General features: G+C 39.1%; 1 protein-coding gene across 7 annotated transcripts in view; it reads right to left on the bottom strand.

Annotated features, from left to right (window-relative positions):
• SH3KBP1 (SH3 domain containing kinase binding protein 1) overlaps positions 1–16,532 on the bottom strand; it is a 212,755-nt gene that overhangs the window by 151,521 nt on the left and 44,702 nt on the right. The window contains exon 1 of one of the 7 annotated variants that reach the window (XM_058840438.1): positions 5,904–6,036. The exons of the other annotated variants lie outside the window; for them this stretch is intronic. The gene's annotated coding sequence lies outside the window, so the exon portion shown is untranslated. Of the gene's footprint in view, positions 1–5,903; positions 6,037–16,532 lie in introns of those variants that run through there. 7 annotated transcript variants of the gene reach the window in all.

The raw sequence follows: 16,532 nt of genomic DNA, 5'->3' as shown, positions 1-16,532 counted from the left end.
TTAAGTATTAAAGTACACTTTGGAGGACACAGCTAAATTTTATTTACACTCTCTTCTCACATCATGTTTTTAAACTTCTTTCCTTATTTTAATAATAAGAGATGTCCGAAAGAAAAGATGCCCTAAAGACCCTTTTGATCCAAAATATTTCCCACACTCTGCTGTTCTACAGTGAATAGTGCCTTAGGACATTATTTTGTGTAAATGAATACCAAAACTGTTCAGTATATTTAACATTAAAAAAAAAATCTAAATTGCTGTAGTACATGTAAAATCCTTTTGGTAATGTATAAGGCAAGAGTGCAGGCAGTTGACACTCATTTATACTCTGTTTAATTTTGTAAGCTTTATTTCATAAATCTAATATTGTCCAGTTATGTGGATGTTTTAGTGCAATTATTTAAAAAGGAACACTCTGATTGTTTTGATTCTATTCCCCAGTCACTGCTTGAAAAGGTGTCTGTTGGATACATCAGAAAATGATCACCATCACCAGTAGAAATTCTGCCCAAATGGATTGTAAGAGAAAGCTAGCAAATCTAGCTGAGTCATGACACTTGTGGAAGGTGTCCAGATTTTTCCACATCTTCTTTTTGAAAAAGCTATCCCATTCAAATGCTACGAAACATGGAAGTGTTTATTTAGATTTTAACATGTCGAACTCCATTCCATGCTTGTGTGATCCAGTCTGAAGCAGAAGTAGCAACACTGGCACCATGAGCCTCACCTGTAACTCTGCACAGGCAGTAACAACAGCCAAACCTGGCTGGAGGAGTTAAGCCTTTGATTTGCAGGGCAGAGAGCAATGATTCAGGGTTTAACAGTACCAGAAAAACTGCTTGGTGCCTCTCATCCTGTAACTTTACGCATGAAAAGCCAGCTTTATACATTAGCAAGGACATTCATAGCAGAAAAATGTATTAGACATGACTTTCTGTTCTTCAGAGAAAGAAACTCAAAGCTGCACTATCCAGATGTCAGAGAAAACAACACAAAACCCAAGAGCACCTGTTTCTGACCACAGCCAGATGTCACTTTGCCTGTTGCAGTGATGTCACCTTTACCATTGTAATATTCTGTACTCATTATCTTTATAACCTTTTATGCTGCCTGTGTATCCTGCTTAAACACTGAATCTCAGGAGGGCAAGCACTAAAACCACCATAAGATACTGTACTGCTACAGACTGCCAAGAAAAAGTAGGCCTCAAAAACTGATATAGAGGTTTGAAAATACAGGTTTTATTCACCATATAACTGTATCAAGTTGATGATCATTTCTAAAGCAGGTTTTTATTACCAACAGCTGGAAATTAAAAGTGAAAGATATTAGAAGCAGCCCCAAAGCCTGTACACAATCAAACTTTATTTTCTGTCTATCCCATTTGCTTAGGAACAGAAGAAAAGCCAATTGTGCAGCTCCTAGTGCTAGATACCCTAAAGGAAGTGAAATTAGCTCTGCAAACTGAACAGCCATCTGAGTCTGTAAGATTCTAGTTAAGATGCAAAACAAACTGAGGAATCCTCAAAATGGGGGTGGGATAGGGCACAGGAATAAAGCTAAATCAGGGGGAAAAGGAAATGTAGCAACTTATAGCACAGGTAAAGAGTCCTTCAGCATCAATGTATTCTGCCTTTGCACACAGAGCTCTGCCTTCCACCCTCAGAAAATACAGAGGGTACTCGCTAAGAACATAAACCCAATCCTGTTTGTTTTTAAAAGGAAGCACATATGCTGAATTAGAACCAAGACCTACTGAAAATGTCTGAGACCGGGAAGAAACGCTCTAAACACCATAACATTTGTACAAAGTAGTATTCATCTTTTATCCAATGAAGCCCAGTTAGTTCCTTCCCTGGTGTGTTGAGGTACTGTTGTAAATTCACAGCTAGAGTAGCTATGCAAGAAAGTTTCCAGAGAGGCTGGGGATTGGGACGGGCTGCAAAACAGCCTCTCTGAATTTCCTTAGGCTATTATAAAAGCTCCTTTACAGCCTGAAATTATGCATTAAAATAATAGGAGGCTGTGGTGTCGAAAGGGGAGAAAAATTACAAATTCTATAATTACAGGTGTCTAAAGTAATACAGTAACAGTTCCTGCTAACAAGTTTCACCTTATTTTATGAGGTGCTTGAGAAAAAATAGAGTTTGTCACCAAAATTCAGTACTTCCATGACAACCAAGACTTAAAAGAGGAGGGGAAGTGGGGAACTCAAGAAATGAAAAATTAACTGGACACTTTAAACCAGGTATTAACAGTACAGCAGGCTAGGCATCAGCTCCAGTCAAGGATCTGGCTGTGGAAAGCAAAACTCTCTCCCTTGAAAATCAAGTCATTCAATGGATTAAGCTGCTAAATTCAAAACATGTCCAAACAGAGCCAGAAGTCTGGCAAACCAGGAACTGAGTCTAGAACAGCAGGAACACATAAATCAGCAGGCGCTGGTAGTCTAAAACCCAGTCTATTGTTTACGAAACTCAAAGGGGAAGGGAGTGGATTTGCAAATTACTTTTTCCCTAATATAGATAGGTAAATTTAAACAAAAAAAAAGGAAAAAAATCCAAAAAAAACACCACCCCAACATATAAGAGACAAATTGCTTAGTAAGGACAAGCTATAAACTGTTCCACATCTACATCTGCCCAGTCACTCTCCTGAGATCTCTGCTCATCAAAGACAGCACTTACAGCACTGCCTGACAGCAGCAAGTTAAAGTCAGCACCTGTATTTTCTTGTGAAAAATGGTTAGCATCTGCAACTTTGTACATATGGATTGTAAGTGGTAAATACAGGAAAGCTTAACTCTGTTACAGCACAGTAAAGCAATGAGCAAGAGGGGCATATTCACAGCACTTCTCTCCTAGGGTTACACACAGAATATTCTCAGTCTGATGTGAAGACAATTTCTATAAGATATTACTTGTGAAAACAAAGGTAACAGGGACTTAAGGAGTATAGTGAGCTGCATAGATTACTTCCTAACAGACCAAATACCAAGTCACCTATTCAGTAAGCTTCTATCTTTTTTACTTTTACATGTACATTTCTTCTATCTGCATATGTTGCACACTTAATCACAATTAGTTACCTGCCTTGGCAAAAGGTATGATGTTACCCTGTAGTTCCCCTGCACTCTAAGGAGTGTAACCATTGCTATAGTTTTGGCTTGTCCTGCAGTTTTTCAAGGTGAAAAACTAAATGCAACCCAGCCACCTCCTCTGTCACATTTAAATTATAAGTGACAGCTTAGTTGGAAGACCTAATTTAAGAGAGAAAACAGGCAATTTGAATAAGGCAGAGGAGGTTGGACTTTCTTTTCTCAAAAATTCACAATGATTTTCCTGAGCAAAAGAGATCAAGTTAAGAGTCACTAACATTAGATAACAAGCCAGTTTTCATACAAATAAATGGAAGAAATTACATTTATCTGCTCAAAAATGCAATTTCAAGCTATAATAAAGAGCAAGATGGGCACTGGAAGTACATACCCAAGTATTTCAATATTGAAAGCATCAAACCTAGAGCTAGCAGGTTATATGCAGCATCATAGAGGAAACAAAAATGGTTTAACGGCAGTTTTATGCTCCCATTTCGAGAAGTAATAAGAAAGACAACATTGAAGGGTTAATTCAGATAAACCCATTCTTCTCAGCTATTGGATTACTGCTGAGTTCTGGGAAAAGGACTACAGCAACTCCTTCATTTCGAAGTGTAACCTCTATCTCCATGCAGGGAGGATGTACTTCCACCAACATCCACTGATTTGTGGCCAGCAGCCTGTGCCTTCTTTGGTTACCTGCTGAAGACCAAGCCTTGCAGTCCTCTGCCATTACCTCCCTAATGCAACGCTTATGCAAAAATGCAGTTATTATCTGAGTATTTTCAGTTCTTTTGCCACAGCCTTTTAAAAGCTGAGGCAGCCCTCCTCTTTGCAAAGTGATCTTGAAAGAAGTGAGAACTAAAATCACCATGTTATATGGCAGAGATACAATCCCCTCACTTACTCATGGAAAGGAACTTCAATTGGCACAAGAAAGGAAAACAAACATTTATTTTTAACCAAAAGTTTTGAATTTAGACTTAAATAGCTGTTACCTTTTCCAGCTGCTTAAGCAACACAACAGATGGCATGCAAGCCATAAACCAGGACATACATTTTTAAGCTTCCTTTCAAAATCTGCAGACTAATTTCTCATTCCATCATGCCAAAGCTCTTAAAGCATACATGTAGAAGTAAAAGGAAGAGTCCTGCCCTTCTCTCTTCCACAAGGTACTAATTGGAATGCTCCTCTAGATCCAATGCCATTTGTCTGGAGCAAGAATCTCCATACTTTATTGGCTGTAATATAGAGGAAGTAATACTCCAAAAGTTCTTCTGCTGGTCTTCAAGGTATCCATAAGCCCTAGCTACTCATGCAAGAAGTTTGCATGAGTAGGCTAGGCTTTGTATACTCAGGAGCTTTGGGAATGCTTTTTAAAAGTCTTTATTACTAGATTTGGAGGTTTAGATTCCACATAGCAAAAAAATTCTAAATCCACTAGGAAATGCACTCTAAGCTTTCCTACTGCACTAGGAGTGGAGCAGCAGAGACAATCAAACTGCTAACGCAGACCCAGGAACCCAATCCTACCGCTTAAAAAATGTGCTGAATTGGTGAAAGGCTGCCAGACACCAGGGATCATGTGAGCTTCCATGGTTACTAACTGGGGTTTAACTCTGCAGGCTAAACACTGCCGTGTATAGACCCAGCTAGAGAGTTAATTAGTTACAGAGAAAGGAAAAACTTGTGTGGCAGAAGAGGAATCTCATATGGACAGTTGGCTGCAGCTTAACCATATGGCCTTTCCATAACCCTTTCAAAACAAGCATAGAAGATATCAAAGTTATGGCCCATCCTTTCACTTCTTAAGATCTATTTCAGAATATTATCTCCATTTTTTCCATCCCCAGACCCCCAATTACTCTACTTCAAATAATTTCTGAGGCACAACAAGGGACATGTCACTCCCTCTGCTTCACACTCCTGTCAGCACATCTGACAAATGCTTCAATGAAATAAAAAAGAAGGGGAGAGGGGGAGCTAAAACTAAAAATGGGTGAAGGTGGAGTTAAACAAAGTGAAGTAAGATATTGGCATCATATTTTCAAGAAAGGCTCATGTAAAAATAACACAAGAAGAAGTATCAAATAATTTAAAAGGTCAACCAACAGAAAATGCATTTCATCACTTATGTTCTTCACTATTAACTCATCACAGCTTTGACAGATCCTGCTCAGCTACATCACTTCTAAGACCTTTGCAGTTAACATTAGGCTGCCTCAGGATGGCCTCCTCCTCCTCCTTCTCCTCCTCCTCCTTTTAAATTATTTTCAGAAATACCATACAGTATGCCTAATAGGTGAATCACAGATTCTTTCTATACACTCTAAAAGACAGGCAAATTAATTTTCTTCAGAGTAATCAATCTCAGTTAAGTAAATATACAATTCCAAATGTAATTTTCACATTTTAGGTAAAAATTATGAAAACAGATTTCTTAAGACTGGGTAAGATATCCATAAGTACATTTCATGACTACAGTTTTTTATTCAGGAATAGAGCAACCTCTTCTTAAAATTAAAAAAAAAAAAAAAAGTAATTTTTATTTATTTTTTAAGTGATATGAATGTGGTACTTTGTACCTAGACTACAAAAGAAATCAGGAAAAATGATGCAGCCTAAGTAGTTTATCTCTTTCTTACTAGATGCTCTGCACTATCACTTCTCCCATACAGCAACAGCCACCAATTCCTCACTCCAAGTCTAGCAGGACAACAGCACAGCACATGCTAGCACACCTGACCACTCTAGCACATAAATGTAGGTGAGTGCCACGGCTTCCCCGTCAGTCCGAGTACGCACCCAGGATCCCTGCAGAGGCTCCCGCGCCGCCCCAGCTCTGCCACCTGCTGCAGCAGGAATGGGAATGTGAGCGCAGGGCAGAAATCATTTTGTGAAACACTGATTCCACAGAGATACCAGCCTTCCAGTGAGCCTGCTAACAAACTGGTTTCTGGCCAAACAAACTCCTGCTTTTTGCACGGACGCCCCCTTCCAAATAGCAGTGACAGCAGAACTTTTAGTAAAGCTGACTAGTGTGCATGCTGCTCTCACATTAGCTGCTTTTTTCTTCATATTAGCTTTAGCTTTGCCACATGAACCTGAATACATCAAAAAAGAAAAGAATAAATAAATAAATAAATAAATAAATAAATAAATAAATAAAATAAAAAACGCCTGGTCTGTCCTTCCAGCACCACCAGAGAGTCCATAGAATGAGGAAAAAGGGTACATTGTAATTCCTTCAGTTACATGTACATAACATAATAACATTTGATATTGCTATTTTGCAACCTAAAATGGTTACAGGTTGTTTTATTTTTAAATACACTGTAATTGACCCTGTACCTAGTAGTACACAGCAGAATTACCTACTAGGTAACTGACTAACATCAGTCTATTTCGCTCAAAAGACACAGTTATCTTGGGTTTGGGGTTTTTTTCCAGTTGACGTGGTAAGCTAGGACTCCATATGAATACAAAACATTTATGCTTAAGTCTCCCTCCTTACTGAGATGCTTCATCAGATCACACCTCAGCTCTCAGCTGGGCTACGGTGAGAGTAACTCCTCTCTCTCCCAGACCCAGGTTCTCCATTCCCTATGCTGAGCACTCTGTGGAGGAGTTACATATTCTGTATTAAATGACAAAATATGATCACACAGGCCATTGAAGAAGGACTAAAGAAACATGGGGGATTTAGATCTCTTTTGTCTCAGAAGCAGATAAAGGTGGGGGGGTGGAAACTGTAGGAGATGACAAATGCATTCCCAGGCTCCTGAGAGAAATTGTAAGAACAGGGAAACAACAATTATGTGTATTTTCATGAGCATTAAGAGAGCAACCACAGATGGTGAAACAGCCCTGAAACACTTTGTTATGGTGATTCAGACCCATACACCAGCTCAAGGGAAAAACAAGCATCCTATCACCACCAGCAAAGAGTCAGTCAATTCTCACCTCCTCACCCCAAGCAGTTTGCACCATTTTGTTCTAATAACATGCAGAGGTGTTCAGAGGGAGCCCATCCCAAGTCCAGCTGAAGGATCCAGCAGTGACAATTCTGGCTGAATGAACACACCCTTCAGGACCTTGCTACTGCCAGGTCAGACAGTGTGTCAGCTGGAGAGGAAAAGAATATTAAAAATAAAAATATCCCTTCATTTCCCAAGGGGAAGCCCTCATAATGAAAAGGCTTAGAGTGATCCTTAAGTCCCCTTTCCACAGCACTCATTCACTGTGCTCAAATAGGTGAATCCTTATATTAGACTCTACACTTGTGAGAAACAAAAAGATATTCACAATACTGTCAAAAATGGAAAGAAATATTTCAACTGTGCAATGCGGTATGTTTACTTTTTGATTTCCTTTAACAATCTTTAACACAAACAATTTTGCTTTTATTTGAAATTAAAACTATTTAGTTTCATAATAGAGAAAAGCTACCAGAGCATACAAAAATTCCTGATTTTAGCTTTCATTGCTTTTTCTACTATTCATAACATCTTTAAACTGTCTGCACTAAGAAATAAATTCAAGCAGGATATTTGTAATGCAATTTCTTCCCCCATAAATTGTGTGCTTCTAAATCTATTTAGTGGGCTCTGGAACAGTACAGATTTTATAAGGGTGGCTCAGTACTATATTTGCCAAGCAATGAGCAGATATTAGAGATTTCAGACAATATTGTATCTATTTGTTGCCTCCGTTTGTTTTGTGTTTTTTTTTCCTTATGTCATATGAGGAAATACACTCTGCTCTTTTGTGTTTTGTGGGGTTTTTTTTCTAGGAAAAAAAAATTAACCCAGCTCTAACAACATTTGTGTTTCAAGCTGGAGCCCTCATATTCAAGAGCTAACAGTTTAATGCATACATGATGCTGTACAAACTGGGGGGGGGAAAACTACATTATGAACAAGTAGTACAGTATTTTCAGGAAATAAAATTTTACTTAATTCACATCAGCCAACTGTACAAATACAACATGAATCAAATATAGAGCAAAAAATTATTAATCAAATACATAGTACCCTTTGGCACATGGATACAAATCATGCATAGAGGTAATTATGCCTTTCACTAATAATAAGTTTTATACCAGATAAATAAAATTTTAAGCTAATAATCCAATATCTCTTTAATTGTTTGTTGATATTTATTTCAAGCGTCTTGGATGAAAACAAGGCTATAAAATTTGGCTGAGGTAGCAGATAAAATTTTATGGTTTTTTAATAGCTTGCTCAAATTAAAAATAGAGAAATGTTTATTTTGCAGAAAAATGTATTTCTTTGGTTCTGATTTGCTTAAAGCTATGCTTTAAGTCACAAGTTTAACAACAAAACTGACCTACATTTGTCTACTTGAAAATGTAACTTACACTGTACAAATTTCACAGGATCCCTGTAGTGCTCTCCATTATTGCAAATAATTTCCTTTTATAAAACCCATATTTATCTAGGTATTATCTTGGCAATTCTTTTTAAAATCTATATTACAACATATTTGATATTTAAAAAAGAAATGTCAAGATCTCCTTTTATTTCTAAAAAGAATCTACTTCCAGAGGGGGGGGAAAAAGCTTAGGACAAAGTAGCTTTAGTACTTTGTAGATAGTAGTACTATCTAGTACTAGTAGATTGTAGCAAACTATCCTAAAATCCTAAACTATTGGAAAACAAGTTTTAACGTCATACCTTTAAATTTTACCATGGGTAATATTTATACAAGGAATATATTTTGTGGTATCCACATAATCTCACAAATATGATAAAAAATAATAATTTTTTAAATAAAAAATAGTATACAACTGACAGATTTAGTAGTAGTTGCTAGGATCCCCATGGATTTCATTGTCACTCACTAGTGCCACACTGGCTGAGATGCTCAGGATGCTCACTGCAGGCTGTGTCCAGGAGGGCAGAAATCCCCTCCCTCTCACAACTCACCTCGGTTGTGCCAGGTACCGAAATTGGCTCCAAGCCCTGTTCTCCCAGCAGCCCCTGGCAGTACCACAGCAAGAGGGAATCACCAAAGATCATGCTGGAGGAGCAAAAGTACTGAGGGAGGAAGAGCATTTATATTGAAAAAAGGACCTGGGTCAAATACTTGTTGGGGAAGCAACCAAGGGTGAAGCAGAGCAAATTCAATGGGATAACCTGAGATGAAAGAATGGAGAGAGGGAAAGGAAACAGAGCCAGGGGAAAGAGGAGGAGGCCTGGCATGGCTGGAAAAAATATGACAAGCTTAAGAAATCCCAGAGACAGGAGTGAGGAGGGAGGAGTCATACCTGTCAAGGAAGGGCTAAAGCTCAAGAGTAGAAAGAGCTGGAAGGGAGAGAAAGCAGCTAAAACCAGATAAGGAGTCTGAATAAGAAAATTGAAGGGGCTAAAATAAGGCAGGAGCCTTGTAAAAATAATGGTCTGCTACCATGTAAGTAACTTGGTATGATGGCTTTCCTCAAGTGCTGCACACAGTTCTGCAGTGAAGGACTAACCACACTTACAGAGGCAAAGCAAAGGGCTGGATCAATCACTGCAAAGGACACTTGAAAGGGGAAATCAAAAGAGCTTGGACTGTTTGGCACATTGAAAATATGTGTGATTATTTTCTAAAAATACATCAGAGGGGAAGGAATAGTAAAATAACAGGAAGAGGAAGAACTTTTTAATCAGAAATACAAGTCATGAGAATAAATGAGCGAAGATCTCCCAGGAATAATTTTGTGCTAAACAACTGAGGAAGTTATTTGTAGTTGGGTTTTTTGGTGGTTATTTTTTGCTTGGTTGGGGTTTGCTTTTTTAAATCATAAGAGAGGTATCTTCACTAACATCTAAGAAAGAAGAAATATGATGTGCCTTTTTTTAGATGCACAAAACCCTCAAGGCCGTGTCAAGCTAACAAGCCAAAACCCTCACTCTAAAAAAAATCCCTCCACCAACATTTTTCAATCTTTCAGAGTGGAACTTGCTGTGCTGATGAGATGAGCTCTCAGAGCTGTGCAAGAGCAGCAGAATACTCGTCTGGAGCCTCTGCCCAACAGGGTTCTAAGCTGGGGCTAACTTTCTTCTCCCCACCCCAAACAGCATCAGAATTTGTAATGTGCTCCACTCAAAAATCACACGTGGTTCTGCTCTCTGCCAGCTTAGCTTTTAGCCTCTTAATTTCCAATGGCTACAGCCAAAAGCAGGGAGCCAGCAAAACATGGTTTACTGAGCCCAGCACACAAAGACAGCATTTTGTTTTGTTTTGAAGCTCTGTACTCTGTCTGACTTTGAAATGTCTGTAATGCTTTTCTGACCTCTGTGTACAACTCCTCCACAGCTGAAGGAAAGCAGCATTAAAGGAAGGACTATTGCAATATAGAAATGCACTCTACCGAAAGACCTGTAAACTGGGACAAGAAGAATTCTGGGTCTATTCTGGGATACAGTGTAAGTCAAATGTAACACACACGCACATCATCTACTTTGACAAGAGGCTTTGTTCTGTTTTTAACTGCTATTTAATCAGCATCCCACTCACATTTAGAGTACATGTACTCATACTTAAGGGTGAAGCCCTGTTTCCATTAAATTAAATAGGAATTATAGTATTGAGTGGAGACCAGAATTTTACTCCAGACAAAACATTTAACCTGGAACTACAGAATGCCGTAGTTAAAATTGTTTAATCTTTCCGTTCAGGAGAAAAAATGGTACAATATACCACAACTGAAAACATTTCATTTTTAGTTAACCAAAGTGGTTCCAAAACAACTAGACTTCCCTTAAGCAAAATGATCTAGATATTAACTACAAGAAATTCATCATTTGTTTGCTATGAGGAAGAAGACACTCTGGCCCCACAACAGAGAAATCCACAAAACAACTGTTTAATTGTATGTTTCATTCAGTAGTTCCTGGGCACACATCTAGTGAAAAAAGGCACAAAGCCATTTTACTGTGAAGTCTGGCATTTTGTGGGTCGGATAGTTATGAATACTTTTATTTTGCATAATTACTTTCAAAAGGTCTTCTTTATAGGACCTCTAATAAATATTTAAATGCAAGTAAAAACTCCAGCTAATCCATCTCCCAACACAAGCAGACTCCAGGCCACCCACATTTCCATAACCCTTTTTGCCCTAACTCTTGACACCCAAGATATTTTTTGTTATTTATGTGTAAAATAAAAATACTTCCTGTTAAAGTGCCATTGTTTACAGATGTCCTGCAAACACAGGCAAAACGCTTCCGCTCTGATCATACCCACACTGCAGAAGTTTTGTTCAAAACTGATTATTCTTTTCTCTCTCCTGCAAAGATAATTCTGAAAGCACAACCCACTCTTAACCAGTTGTTTTGCCCACCTGCACATACAGGAACAGTGACAGAGGCTACTCCAAACTCCTGTCTTTGCCACAGGTCAATACTAACTTTCATGTATCTTGAAACCCTTCCCTTACATCACACTCCCAATTCTTCCACAAAGGCTGACAGTGGGAGAATTCAGGAGGCCAAAAGCACACAGAAAGATACCCTCTGTCACAGGGCAGCTTCCACCCTTGGCATGAGCACCCTGAAACCAGATCAGTAAGAACAATGGAAGTGCCTGAGTAAGAATATCCAATCACAGTGAAAGGACTGCTTAGAGTTCTCCAAACATTCCAAATGAGATTAAATCCTTCAAAATGCACAAGATCCTATGCCCCAACAAGAATTCTTTGGCATCTGCTGTCTGCATGTCTGTTTCTCTATCCTCACTTTCTGAAAAACATTCTTATGCTAAAAGACACAGCTGCCTAAAATCATCCTCAGTTGTTGGCTTCCCTCATACCTTTTCTGTTTTAGATCATTATTTCCCAGCTGTTGCAGCACACCATTGTCCAGGTTTTAGTATAGCTTCTTCTCTTCAAAAATGTGAAAAAACCCCAAACCCAAACAAAAGATCAAACAAACAAACAAACAAACCCTACCCAAAAACAAACAAACAAACAAAAAAAACCCCAGATGGAATTCTGATGATCAAATGTCACAAAATGCCCTTTTACCCCAGTAAATGCTTTTCTGGGTTTGAAATACAGGTATCTGCTGAGGAAGGCAGAAGCCTGTCTTGAAATGGAAAATGTAAACCCTCTCCCTATGAATTACTATAATTTTGAAATTAAGGGGCTCTCAGGCGAAGATATGAGAATAGGAATAACAATTCTTTACTAGGAAAAATAAAATAAAAATGTAGTAGTCAAAAAAAACCACAAACCACTGACAGTCAGGGTACAACCTGACACCCTGCTGGTCAGGGTGTTGATAGCAGTCTGATTAAATAGTGGCTGCAGTCCTCCTGGAGTGACAAATGTGGTTCTGTTGAAGCAATGATCTTGTAGAAGGGTGTAGTTTTCTTCTGAAGAAGGTCCAGTGGTGATGTAGATGGGTCCAGTCTTCCTCTGGGAATCCAGTGGAAAACGTTGACTGTGGCATTCTGAGTCTCTGATTATATTCAGGTAGGAATCCTTGGCTCCCTGGGTGGAGCATCTCACAATGAGATGATGTAATTTTATGCATGCAGGGAGACTCAGTGGAGGGAAGATGGGTCATGGAAGAGATAAAGAACTGCCACACCTGCTTTTAGCAGATGGTAATAGAATACATACTTTTGGTTACATCTTGCATTGCAACCCAAGACAATGCTGAGAAATAAGTACACTCAAACTTATTATCAAAACATACCTCCCCACATCAATAAAATTACTTTGATTTTTTTACATTATGACTAGAAAAAATAGAAAGCATGCCTTTCTAAAAAGTACCACTCAGTTTAAAACACAGCTGAAACCTTCAAACCTAACTGTAGATTGATCCTTGTCTGGATTACCTCCTTACTGCTACACTTCTTTTTAAGAAACTATAAAAATATGTACTATGTAGGTAAATTAAAAATAACAGTATATTGCATTTACATTCTGCGAGAATCAGAGTTTTCCCCCTTATACAGGTGTTTGCTATAACACAAAGAAGCATCCAAGCATTCCATCTCTTCTGTGATAAACATAAGGCTGTATTTTAATTTTCTCACTATGAGTTTGATTCAAACTGCTCTGGGTTTAGAGCTGACTGGCAGCTCACACTGAGCACAAGATATCTGGAGGTAACCACTCTGAGTGGGCTACAGGCTGTTGCTCAATGGAGTGGTTTCTGTAGAGCAGAAGAGAGGGAGGAGGAAGTGAGAAAGGGAAGAAGCAAAGACAAGGAACTCTCACGAGCAGTAAATGTGAAGATAACGCTCTCGAAAGTTTCTACAAACTTCCGAAGCAACCTTAAGAAACTTTAGTGGATCCAGAAGTACCATGCTAAGGGGTCAAGTAAACATGGCAGTCAGTGCCCACCTCCACCCCACCAGCTCACCACAAAGCAGGCTGGGGTCATAACTTCAAGTAAGGCAACAGGAGGACAAGAACACTCCAGGCACACTTATTCTCTGTCTACCACCACAGTTGCAGCACTGTATCTTTGAGAACACTGCCCTAGACACATAGATGCAGGCATGCAGCATCTACAGCTGGCAGGATCCAAGCCATGTCCATTTAAATACTGAAATCCAAGTTAGATTTCCTGTGGCAACACCCAGACATGCTGTCTGAGCTTCCTGGAACCCCTCTGACCTTCAAATCACCCCACTGTACTAGATCCCTATCCCATCAATCTTAAATGCATAGTTTCCCTAAATGCCAGGGTGAAAAGGTACTCCTCTTGCAGGAACCTCATTCACTAGCTGTAAATTATAGTGATTAAAAAGGTTAGTGGAGGAGTCTCAGTCATACCAACCACACGCAGCATGGGTGATCATTTTACAAAGATGCTTTTACAGCTTAAGCTGTTGTTTACTTCAGCATGTGAAGTGGTTAGTGTACAGCAGTAGTAAAACCAGGCAAAGGCATTTCTTACAGTAAATTCCACCCCAAAGACCAGCTGCCACAGGTATGGTTCTAGAACAGTTAGAGATGTTATATTTTCACAGGATTTCTAGAGACATCTACGGATTGCCCTTCTCTTTCCTCTTGCTTCTACCATGGCAGACATTAGACTAAACTGGCTTTAAAAGCCAGCCAACAGGCAAGACTATGTTTATTTCTACTTTTATCTTCCATGTGTTTATCAATTTTTTGAATCCTTAGTTTCTCTTTATCCACCTTCTTGTTGAAAGATTTGCAGTTTGTTCGATTTGCATTTGGAGAAAAACAGTGAATAACACAAAGAAATCTCTTGGCTTCCTTCACACCAAGGGATGAGGTCATAGGGCTGTTGACAATTATTTTAAAACAATCAACCTTTCATTGAGTGATGTGATCGTGCACATTCGCACAGCTTGATGAAATACAGGCTTGCTCCTATCTAGAGCCTCAGGACTGCAGCCATGATATCAAGCAGTGGTTTTCCAGGGCTGGAAACATTTTCTAACAATTTCACAGACCAAAAAGAGACACAATCTTCCTTAGTACTTAATCCCCAAACGTGAATCATTATTTCACAGCCCTTCTATGTTCTAAAAATGTGGCTTTTAACAGATGATTCATTAAAAATATAATTTTTCCTAAATTATTTTCATTGACGGTAAACTTCAGCACTCTGATAATTTCTACAAGACTGCCTCTCCAGCTGCCTTTCCATTTGCTCTCCCTTAGTCTCAGGAGCTCAGCCATCAGCTTCAGTGACTTTCTGTGGCACTGCAGAGGGAGGGAGGGAGGAGGATGATTCATCTGTGTCTCCAACCGTGTCTCTGAAGAGGAGCTTCAGCCTGAACGTGATCAAGAGAACAGTCATTTTAAAAACAAGAAATGTACAACTCTGACTCCTTCAGCTGCTACTTGGGAGTCAAAAAAAAGAAGTGGTAAACGAATGAAGCAACTGTCTGAGCTCCTCACAGATTAAAGCAGCCTCCTCCCTCTTGGGAGAGAAGTTGTGCCAAAATTGTTTGAGGTGTCCAAGATCCTGAAAGGGCTGTGCCTACCCAAGGAGTTCATAAAACATCTTACACTTAGATTTTGGCATGCTCTCTGACACACCTGTCAAAGGAAGGTTTAGGAGTAGCTGAAGGCTTGCATACATTTGCCACTTCTGTGAAACCCCACCAGTCCAAAAGAAGAAGAGGCAAACAGGTAACTTCCAGGGTTTGTGACGTTTCTCAATTAGAAAGGGAAATTGCACCAACAGAAGTAGCACAAAATCTCCAAAACTGTGCATTTCAAGACGTTTTCTTTACAGCCAGTTTTAAGGAGTTTCAAAACAAGAAAAATTAAATCCACAATGCTAATTAGAAGTAATTTTCCATGTTCTACCAAATCAGAAGGGAGAGGATACTCTACTTGATTGATCCCTTCTAATTAGTGCATTATGATCCACAGGCTTCTCCGTCAGTATCTCATCTTCCGTTGTCCCAGGGAAAAGAAACTTTATACCTGGTTTCTCATGTGTTAAAGTTGGCATCACAGACACGACCTGAAACTACAGCTTCCAGTTTTAGGACAGTATGATAGTGCACAAGTACACAAACTTTCTTTATAATTAAGTTTGAATTTTTGGGCTGGAATTGTAATCTTTTAAGAAGTCTGGATGCCAGTAACTGCTTCCCAGGCCTGATAAAGCAGTGCCCATGAGAGAATCTGTTCCTCCAGTACCACTGGTGGCCAGATTCCTCAGAGTGTGCGTGCAGAAAAGGTCCTGTGGCTCCACACAAGAAAGAGCTCTGGAAAGGGCTGACACAGGCTCCCAGACACAGCCCAGTGCCCAGAACCTCCCACAGTGATCAGAAACAGAATTCTGAGTGAGGCTGCTAAGCCTGGTTTTGGAACAAATTCCCAGGCACCCTCTAGAGACCTAGAATACATTCAGACCCAAAAAAGTGCAAGGGTAACATGCTGCCATTTTGCAGTGGGGATAAACTTCATAAAAATGAACATTTTTAATACCTACAAAAATTCAGGTTGACTGTTAAAAAGAACAGAAAACCACATTCCTGCTCTGTATCCATGCTGCACCCCTGCTAATAGGGAAAGATAATTCCTCTGAAAAAACCCCAACTGCTCTGCTACCTGAGAAGGATTTTGTTCAAGAAATATAATAAATCCCTAGTGTCTCTGCAAAAGTTTGAAAGCCCATTCCAAAAAGTGTAAAAATAAAAAAAATTATTTAGATAATGATACACTGTTATATGCTTAAAAATTCCAACATTTCAGGAATTAATGAAAAACATTTTCCTAACAGTTCCACTCATTCCTTTTAACATTGGTAAGAAAAATCCATGCAGCATAAGACAGTATAAATCCATTGAGACAAACATTCCCTGAGGTATGTACTGCATAATAGCTGTAGTAGAAGGTATGCCAGTAACTAATTAAACTTATGCCTCGGGCTTTAGTGTCAATTCATCTATTTCAAATTTATTCTGTTTTTAAAGAGC

Source organism: Poecile atricapillus, chromosome 1 (genome assembly GCF_030490865.1).
Source record: "Poecile atricapillus isolate bPoeAtr1 chromosome 1, bPoeAtr1.hap1, whole genome shotgun sequence".
Lineage (NCBI taxonomy): Eukaryota > Metazoa > Chordata > Aves > Passeriformes > Paridae > Poecile > Poecile atricapillus.
Note: the sequence above shows the minus strand (reverse complement) of the source record. Positions and strands in the feature narration are given on the sequence as shown.